Below are 10,461 nucleotides of genomic sequence, written 5' to 3'. Positions count from 1 at the left end.
TAATAAATGTCATCATTATTATTCTGACTCCCAGGCCTGAGCTCTATCCACCTGTCCACGCTGCTTCTCTTGGGTAAGTCATTTAACCTTTACAATTAACAAAAGTATTTTTTCCTTCCCAGACCACTGAAACACTCCAAAATATATCAGTCTCACGTGATGTGGGAAAATTCCCTCCTTGTGTTGCATTCCTTAGTATCGATGTCTTCTTCTGAATAAAGTTTATCTGTCCAACTTGCTACTTTTCCTTTCTGAGAGTGAACGTGTTATCAGTGCTGTGACTGGCGAAGTCGTATGATCCAGTGTGAAAACAGCATGGGCCTAAGAGTCATTCATTCATTCAATCAATCGTTTTATTGAGTGTTTACTGTGTGCAGAGCACCCTCAGAGTGCTTGGGAAGCAGCGTGACTCAGTGGAAAGAGTACGGGCTTGGAAGTCAGAGGTCATGGGATCTAATTCCTGCTCTGCCACATGTCTGCCGTGTGACCTTGGGCAAGTCACCTAACTTCTCTGGGTCTCAGTTACCTCATCTGTAAAATAGGGTTTAAGACTGTGAACCCCACGTGAGACAACCTGATCACCTTGTATCCCCCTCCAGCGCTTAGAACAGTGCTTTGTGCATAGGAAGCGCTTAACAAATGTCATTATTATTATTAATATTATTATTATTATTACTATTATTATTATTATCCAAACTGCCAAGGCTGTGCCACAGTGCCAAAACCCAGCATGTGGCTGCCCGGTAGCCATGGTTGGGCAGTGGATAATAATGATAATAATAATAATAATAATAATAACGGTATTTGTTACGCTCTTATTATGTACATGGCACTGTACTAAGCAGTGGGGTGGATACAAGCCCATCAGCTTGGAGGGGCTTGTGATGTGTGGGGTCACAGCAGTGGACAACGCCCCCCTCTTGCAAGTCCCCTGCTCGGTCTGAATCCCAAAATAGTTTCCGAGTTTGAGCATCTCCCCAGACTGACTGCGACTCTTCCATCCGCCTCTTAGTCTCTTCCTGTCCCTCCACCCCCCTCCATCAAAGTCCCTCTCACTGGGGCAGCGTGGGTCTGAGGGGCCCTGACCTTCATCTCCCCTTGGGCTTCTGGGTGGGGAAGGTCACGATGTCTCCAAAAACCTGGCTACCGTACTTGGCGCACAAGATGTGCTCGATTGCGGTAATGGACTACTGGATGGATGAATGCATAGATGGTTAGATGAGAGGAGATGGATCTGAGCAGTTGGATGAGATCTGTATCCGTCTACAGATTCACAGTCTAGAAGCGGGGAGGCACGCATCAAAACAAGTAAACAAGCAGTCAAACGTGGGGAAATGTTTCCATGATTGCCTCCCTTCTCCCTTGTCACCCTCCGATTTTCTGATTTTCATAACCATCAAGAGTTATCTTAAAATTCATAGAATTACTGTTATTATCACTAGTAGTATCGAGATTATCATTATTGAATTTATGAATAATTTACTTGCAAAAGACCGCCAAGTGCCGGAGTAGAAACAAACGAATCAGATCGGATACATTTCCTTGTAAGAGAAAGAGAGAGCACATATTGAGCCCCGATTTTACAGAGAGACCCAGAGAGGTTACATAGCTGAACCAAGGTGATACAGCAGGCCAGTGGCAGAACCGGGCAGACATTTTTAATCTCATGACTCCCAGCCAAATGCTCATTCCACTAAACCATGATGTCGCCCAAACAATCACTTGTCAGTCATTTATTCATTCATTCAATCATATTTATTGAGGGCTTACCGTGAGCACAGCACTGTACTAAGCGCTTGGAAAGTACCATTCAGAATAAAGAGAGACAATCCCTGCCCACATGGGGCTTACAGTCACACGGCTTATCAGCCTCCGTCCGAGACACTGACAAATCCACAGGCGCTGGACTTCCTCTTTGGACAGCTCTTTATACGGCTACCCCCATGGTCAGAATCCTGATGAGGAATGGGATAGTCAGCAAAAGGAAACAGACATTTTGAATGATGTCGACTCCCTGTACAGGAAGAGGGAAGACTTCAATTTAGAGACATTGATGTTGGGGGTGAAGGAATAGGACTAAGTCATTCAGTTCTATTTATTGAGTACTTACAGAGGACATGGTATTAATACATTTAATCACTGCCTCCAGGGAGCTTCTATTCTATTGGAAGCACCAAGCTTCAAACTGCGTAGATGCAGGGTGCTATTGGGAAGAACACAGGCCTGGGAGTCAGAGAACCTGGCTTCTAACCCCAACTTTACCAGTTCTCTACTGCATAGCCATGGAACAGTGACTTAATTTCTCTGCGCCTCAGTTTTCTCAATAGTAAAACGAAGGTTCAAGAGTTGTTTTCCCTCCTACCTAGTCTGTGAATCCCTCGTGGAACACAGACTGTGTTCTATCAGATGGTACTGAATCACCCCCGGCACTTAAAGCTTTGCTTGGAACATAGTACGCGCTTTATGAGTATCAAGAGAATTATTTTTGGTTGAGGAGACCGAAACTAAAATGAACAGCTGATAGCAGAGTTCAGAGTACATAAAGATATGCTCCTGTCTGTTGTGAAATTTTTTCGGTGGTTTTTGAGTCAAACGAGAAGCATCTTCACACATACATTCATCCATTTAGTAGAGAGAGAATGGGCCTGGTAGGTAGTAGGACCTGGATTCTAGTCCTGTCTTCAGTCCTTGTCTGCTGTGTGACCTGGGGCCAGTCAATTACCGTCTCTGTGCCTCGGTTACCTCATATGAAAAATGGGGGTTACAACTGTGAGCATCCTATGGGGCATGGATTGTGTCCAACCTGATCAGCTTGTATCCATCCCAGTGCTTAGTACAGTACCTGGCACATAATGAGCACTTAAAAATACCATAAAACAAGCAAACAACAACAACAAAAAACCACGTATACTCCAAACTGATTCCATTTGCTCACATGTCTGTATTCACACTTGTACACACACAAACACAAGCATACCTCACCATTCATCTAGTCCTTTCCTATAGCATCGCTCAGCCTAAATCCCTCCTCACCTCAACCTCCTCTCGTGACAAATTGTGCCTTTTCACAAACAAAACCTCACAATCGGCTTGAAGGCTCTCCGCCCTATGACTGCACTTCACCCCCTTTCCATCGTTCAACTCGTCTTCTCAGCTCTCAAAGCAACTTTCTATTTGTTGTTACTCACGATCAACTCTCCCGTTTCCATTCTAGCCGGGACTCTTATCAGCTCAAAATCAGAGAGAGCAAGGTTCTTTCTGAATTCTTTACTGCTAAAATCCCCCCCTCCTCCAACCAGCTTCCCCGATTCATTTCCCAGCCCTCTAATCCCACTTCACCTAACTCGAGCGTGACTAAAATCAGGTCCATCCTCATTTAGTGGAAAAAGCATGGGCCCATGAGTTCTTTTCTTGAATGTGAGCTCCTTGAGGGGAGTATACACATTTACCAGCTCTGTTCCATTGTACTCTCCCAAACATAGTTTAGTGGGAGTCAGGACTGGGATCCTAATCCTGCCTCTGTCCCTTTCCTGCTGTGGGACCTCGGGCAGGTCGCTTCATTTCTCCGGTCATCAGTTTCCTCATCTGCAGATATGACATGCAATAATTGTATATTCATCTTTCCAATCATTTCTTTTCTTCTAGAAGGGGCAGGGAATGTGTCTGTTATGGCGTGATAAAGTGGATAGAGCACTTTCCCTCTGCCTTTAAACATGCCCACGTCTCTCCCAAACTAGCTCTCTTCCCCTGTTCAAAGCCCTGATGCCTGTCTACTTGTTTTGTTTTGTAGTCTCTCTCCCCCTTCTAGACTGTGAGCCCGTTGTTGGATAGGGATTGTCTCTATCTGTTGTCGAATTGTACTTTCCAAGCGCTTAGTACAGTGATCTGCAAACAGTAAGTGCTCAATAAATACGATTGAATAAATAAATTATAACCCAGGTCCTCTTGACTCCCGGACCCGTTCTCTTTCGACTAAGGGACACTGCTTCTAATTTAGAGAAATTGCGATTCTGACCCTGGTCATCCCAGTTCCCTACTGAAATTTCCCTCACCTTTCCCCTGCTCCTCTCCGGACTCACCGGGCCTGTCCTGGGCTAGGGAACATCGGACTCTTCTGAGAGAGAGGCTCACTCCATCTCGTCGGTCCTGGATGTGAGTGGCAGTGACAGGAAGGTCTGGTGGAGGGGTGCGGGCTGTCAGCATCCTCCCTCCCCCTCTCGGCTCTCCGGCTGGCTGCGCCGTCCCCTCAGACGACGGCCGGGTTTTTTCCTGGGGGATTCCCCGTGGAAGGATGGGCCCGGGGCTCTGCTGAAACGGCTGACTGTCCGGGAATCTCGGAAGGCCAGGATCGTGGTTTCCCTTCGGTCCCGGCCTTCACAACCTAAATAACTACCCATTCCCGTGTGGTTCCCACTCTGGGACTTCTTCCTATGACAACATCAGCAGACTAAATATCATTCTCTTTCTGTGATTCATTCATTCATTCAATCATATTAATTGAGTGCTTACTGTGTGCAGAGCACGGAACTATACACAGGGAAATTACAATTCCGCAACACAGAGAGACAATCCCTACATAACAACGGCCTCACAGTTTAGAAGCGGGAGCCAGACAACAAAACAAAACATGTAGACGGGCATCAATACCATCTAAATAGATACATTAAATTATATACATATATACACATCATTAATAAAGTAAATAGATTAATAATAGCGTTCTAGTTATGTTCTGAGGTTTAGAGTGTCATTCCATGCCAGGGCTTGGGACACCTTCTAGACTGTGAGCCCGTTGTTGGGTAGGGACCGCCTCTATATGTTACCAACTTGTACTTCCCAAGCAATTAGTAAAGCGCTCTGCAAACAGTAAGCGCTTAATAAATACGATTGAATGAATGAATGAATCAGAAATCTGCAGCAATCCAACTTAGACATTCCCCTCTAGAATGTAAACTCATCACGGGAAGGAAATGTGGCTACCAACCCTGTTACGTTGTCATATCGTACTCTTCCAAGTCCTTACTAACCAAAGTCTACACATAGTAAGCACTCAATAAAAAACGTCGATTGATTGATGTGCATTATCTTCCTACTGAATTTTTATCTGCAGTCTCCATTCCTCCCAAGCTCACCCTCTCACTGTGCTTCATTCCCAACTCCCCCGACGCAGACCCCTATCTCACCACCTTTCCCCCGCTTGTAATTCCCTCTCCCTTCATGTCCACCAGACAACAGGACTTCCCATCTTCCAAACTCTTTCCTGAAACTCTATGAAATCCACAGAACCTTCCCTGATTATTTTTTTCATAATGGTACGTGGTAAGTGTTTACTATTTTCCAGGGACGGCTCTAAGCACTGAAATATCCACAAGCTAGTCAAGTTAGACCCAGTCCCTGTCCCGCAAAGGACTTCCAGTCTTAATCCCCATTTTACAGATGAGGTAGTGGAGGCAAGAAGTGAAATGACTTGCCCAAGGACGCATGGCAGACAGCGGTGGAGGTGGCATTAGATTCCAGGTCCTCTGACTCCCAGGTCCATGCTCTATCAACTGGGCTATGTTGCTTCACTGTGCTTCCCTGTCTCAGGGTGTTTAATTGATTTGGTCTGGACCTGTGTAAAAGCCCCCTCCCCATCCTTAATAATGATAATAACAATAATGATAATCGTGGTATTTGATAAGGGTCTATGAAGTGACGGGAACTGTACAAGCGCTGGAGTGGATACAAGAAAATTGGGTCAGACGAGTCCCTGTCCTACATGGGCTCACAGTCTCAACCCCTATTATACAGCTGAGGGAACTGAGGCCCAGAGAAGTGAAGAGACTTGCCCAAGGTCACGTGGCAGACAAGTAGCAGAGCTGAGCATAGAGCCCGCGACCTCTGACTCCCAAGCCCGTCCTCTGGATAGATGGATGGATGGATGGATAGATGAATGGTTGGAAGGATGGATGGATGGATTATGGGTTATGCTGCCAACTTGTCCTTCCCAAGCGCTTAGTACAGTGCTCTGCACACAGTAAGGGCTCAATAAATACGATTGATTGATTGATGGATGGATGGAAGGAAAGATGGATTGATGAGAGAGGATGGATTTGACAAGAGAGATGGAGCTTCAATCCCATACCACCTCCCATTTTCCAACTTTCATTCCCACCTCCAGAGTCATGCTAAAGAGCGTATTATTATGTTTTCATAGTCTTTACTAATAATGATACGTGTTTGAGGACGTACTAAGCACTTGGGAGAGTTCAGTTTACCAGAGTAGTTAAACGCATTCCCTGACCACAATGAGCTAACAGTCTACAGGGACTCCCCTTCCTTTAGGCCATGATGTCTCCCCAAAACCGGATTGTCAGTCCTACTTCCGTCGTAGCCGCCTCCCTCCCAGACCTTGACAATTCACCGACGTCCAGCGCTTTCTGTGAACCTTGTTGGACAGCTAAGTATCTGGCTATCTCCAAGGGCAATTCCTTGGTTAAATGGTGGAGTGAGAGGATTTGCACAAGGAAGGAGACATTTTGTGCCAGAGGGAGGCCGGATGATTGGCCCTTTTAAGATCCTGCCCATTGCGGCCTTAATGTCCCGGTTCCTCAGGTTGTAGATGAGGGGGTTCAGGGTGGGGGGCACCCCATAGTAGAACACGGACACCAGCAGATCCACGAGCGAGGAGGAGTCCTAGGGCAGCTTGAGGTTGGCAAATACCGCCGCCGAGATGAAAACAGTGGCGACGGCGAGGTGAGGCAGGCAGGTGGAGAAGGCTTTGGCCCGGCCCTGGGTTAGAAACAGGTTAATCAGGTTGGACATAGTCCCTGTCCATCATGGAGCTCACACCCTTATCCCCATTTTACTGATGAGGTACCCAAGGCCCAGGGAAGTGAAGTGAATTGCCCAAGGTCACACAATAGACTTGTGAGAGAACCTGGATTAGAACCCACATCCTTCTGACTTCCAGGCCCGTGCTCTATTCAGCAGTGGCCCCATCACCGACAAAGTTCTCCTCCCTCCAGCATCCCCACCCTGGCTACTGTCTGGAGGGAGTCTGGAGGGAGACCTTTTTCTATCTTCGTCTTCAACCCTCCCCGCTATCTGAACTTGTTCACTGCTTCCAGTACCCAATACTTTGCATGCACACACACACACACACACACACACACACACACCTTCTAGCACAGGGAACCTGATTGGAGCAGCTCCTGTAAAGTGGAAAATGAACTCATTCAGTAATATTTATTAAGCGCTTACTGTGTGCAGAGCACTGTACTAAATGCTGGGGAGAGTACAAGTGAATAACAAACAGTCACAGTCCCTGCCCACAACGAGCGTACAGTCTAGAGGAATAACGGATTGTAGTTGGTTTGATTTCACTGGCTTCAGTGCCGTTGGATTGATTTCACTGGCTTCAGTACCATCCGCCTGTTCTAACTCTTCTCATTATCCGCTGTCTTCATCCAACCCTCCAAAAAGAACCTTCTTACCGTGACTCATTTTCAACGCTTCCTCCTCCCACCTCTGGCTCCCACACTTCCTTTGGCTTGGAAATTCACCCTTTTCAATTCCCCAGCCCAAAGATATCCCACCCTCGAAAACCCTCTGGAATTCCACCTTCTCGAGGAGGATTTAGCTATTTCACTTCTTTCCACCATCTATCAGTGACCATCTCCAGTCTTAATGTATCCACAGACCCTCAAGATATTGATGCTGAAGGTAAGGTTCATTACTCTAGATTGTAAGCTAAACATCTCTACCAACTCTTTTATATTGTATTCTTCCAAGCATTTAGTACAGTGCTCTGCACACAGTAAGCGCTCACTAGATGTCTCCGATCGGTTGACTGATTAATGTCTGCTTCCCTCGAGACAGTGAGCTCCTTGTGGGCAGGAAAGGAAACATGTCTATCAACTCTTTCATAGGTTGCTCTCCTCAGCACTCAGTTTAGTACTCTGCACACATTGAGCACACAACAATATGATTGTCAAACACTAATAATAATAACGATAGCATTTGTTAAGCCCTTACTATGTGCCAAGCACTGTTCTAAGAGTTGGGGGGGTAGAAGGTAATCAGATTGTCCCACGTGGGGCTCACAGTCTTAATCCGCATTTTACAGATGAGGTAACGGAGGCACAGAGAAGTTAAATGACTTGCCCGAAGTCACACAGCTGACAAGTGGTGGAGCCGGGATTAGAAACCACGACCTCTGTCCCCCACGCCTGCGCTCCTTCCACTAAGCCACACACTGCTTGTCATACACATATCCATATCCACTGTTCCATTCTTTTCACCTCCTAGTTGTAAATGAAATTTTGCCTAAATAGCCTATTAGATTGGGAAGCCTTTGAAGGCAAGGATCAGGCCTTATACCTCTATTTCTATGGTATTTCTTCAGCTCACATTATGTGCCAGGCACTGTACTAAAATCTGGTGTAAATACAAGAAAATTGGGTGGGTCACAGTTCCCGTCCCACACAGGGCTCACAGTCTCAGTCCCCATCTTACAGATGAGGGAACTGAGGCACAGAGAAACGAAGCAACTTCTCCCAAATCACCCAGAAGAGAAGCAGCCTGGCCCACTGGAAAAAGCACGGGCCTGGGTTCTAATTACAGATCTGCCAATTGCTTGCTGTGTGACCTTGCGCAAGGCACTTACCTTCTCTGTTTCTCACTTCTCCTGTTCTCTCTCCTGCTCAGTCTCTAAGCCCCATGAGATTCAGAGATTGTGTCCAATCCGATTAACTTGCCCAGTGCTTAGAACAATGTTTGACACATAGTAAGCGCCTAAGAAATGCCATTAAAAAATGAAAACGACGGGGAGCAGTTATTAGAACCCAAGATCTCTGACTACCAGTCCACGCTCTATCCGCTTCTCTCTTGCATCCGCCCAAGATTTGTGGGGGGAAGACCTGTGAGGAGGAATTCGTGATGAAACATCTGGCTGGTGCAGGCTCAGTCATACCTTATTATCCCTGCCCGGAGGGTTGAAGTCACCATGGCCTGGGGCTGACGCCATACCATTCATTCATTCATTCATTCAGATGCATTTATTGAGCGCTTACTGTGTGCAGAGCACTGTACTAAGCGCTTGAAAGCCCTAGCCCGGAAGCCACGGTAGCCGGGGTTTCGTCGGTGGATGCAGCAGACCAGGGGGCTACCGTAGGGACTAATGTTTTCTCTCTGCTTCTGTATGCAGTCCTGGTTCCAACTCCACCATGGACCCCGGGTACGAACGTCTTCCGAGAGACCCTCACACTCACATCGGTTAGCCTAATGATCCCTCCCCGTCCCTACCCACCTTCGATCACTCTCACCGGGCCAGCGTGGGGCTAGGAGACCCCTGACCCGCTGTGGACAGGTCCGCCCCCCCCATCCTCGCACTCCTGGATGCCGCGGCCACGAAGGGACGGCGAGGAGTCGTCAGGCCCTCTCTGCTTTCCCGCGGACACTGAAACACGCTTTCCAGACAGGGCCCCCGTCCCCTTAGAAAAAGCCACCGCTGATCCGAGGGGTTTCCCCGGAGGACCAGATCCTGGCGACTCGTCCCCGCAGTCCTTGAGTCCCCACAGGGATGAGGATCCTGTGAATGCATTTATTTTACTTGTGCATATCTATTCTATTTATTTTATTTTGTTAGTATGTTTGGTTTTGTTCTCCGTCTCCCCCTTTTAGACTGTAAGCCCACTGTTGGGTAGGGACTGTCTCTATATGTTGCCTACATGTACTTCCCAAGCGCGTAGTACAGTGCTCTGCACACATTAAACGCTCAATAAATACGATTAATTGATTGATTGCATGGCGTTCCCATGACAACGGCATCCTAATGGCTCCCTCTGTTAGTGACCATCTGGGTCAATGGGTGGGTGCTTCAGCTTCTTTTATTTCTTCAGTGGTACCTGTTAAGCGCTTCCTATGTGCCAGACACTGGAGTAAGCGCTGGGATGCGATACAAGCTAATCAGGTTGGACACAGTCCCTGTCCCACATGGGGCTCCCAGTCTCAATCTCCATTTTCCATATGAGGGAACTGAATCCTAGAGAAGTGAAGAGAGTCGCCCAAGGTCCTACGGTAGAAAGATAGCAGAGCCGAGATGAGACCCCAGGTCATTCTGACTCCCAGGGCCACTCTCTATCAACTAGGCCACGCTGCTTCTCTGAGTTTCATCTTGCTCATGACCTCAGACAATCAATTGGTCACTTAATCAGTTGCATTTTCTGACGTCTTCTGATTGCGAATCTAGAGAAAACGATAAATGACGCTAAATCCATCCTAAGCCCCACCCCCGGGCTGGCATGGGGAAATCAACCCAGAGAAGCAGCATGAGAAGCAGTATAACTCAGAGGCAGGAGCCCGGGCTTGAGAGTCAGAGAATCTGGGTTCTAATCTCGCCTCCACCACTTGTCTGCTGTGTGAACTTGGACAAGCCACTTAACTTCATTGGGCCTCAGTTACCACATCTGGAAAATGGGG

Source organism: Tachyglossus aculeatus, chromosome 4, assembly GCF_015852505.1.
Source record: "Tachyglossus aculeatus isolate mTacAcu1 chromosome 4, mTacAcu1.pri, whole genome shotgun sequence".
Taxonomy (NCBI): Eukaryota; Metazoa; Chordata; class Mammalia; order Monotremata; family Tachyglossidae; genus Tachyglossus; species Tachyglossus aculeatus.
This window is presented reverse-complemented; position numbering follows the sequence as displayed.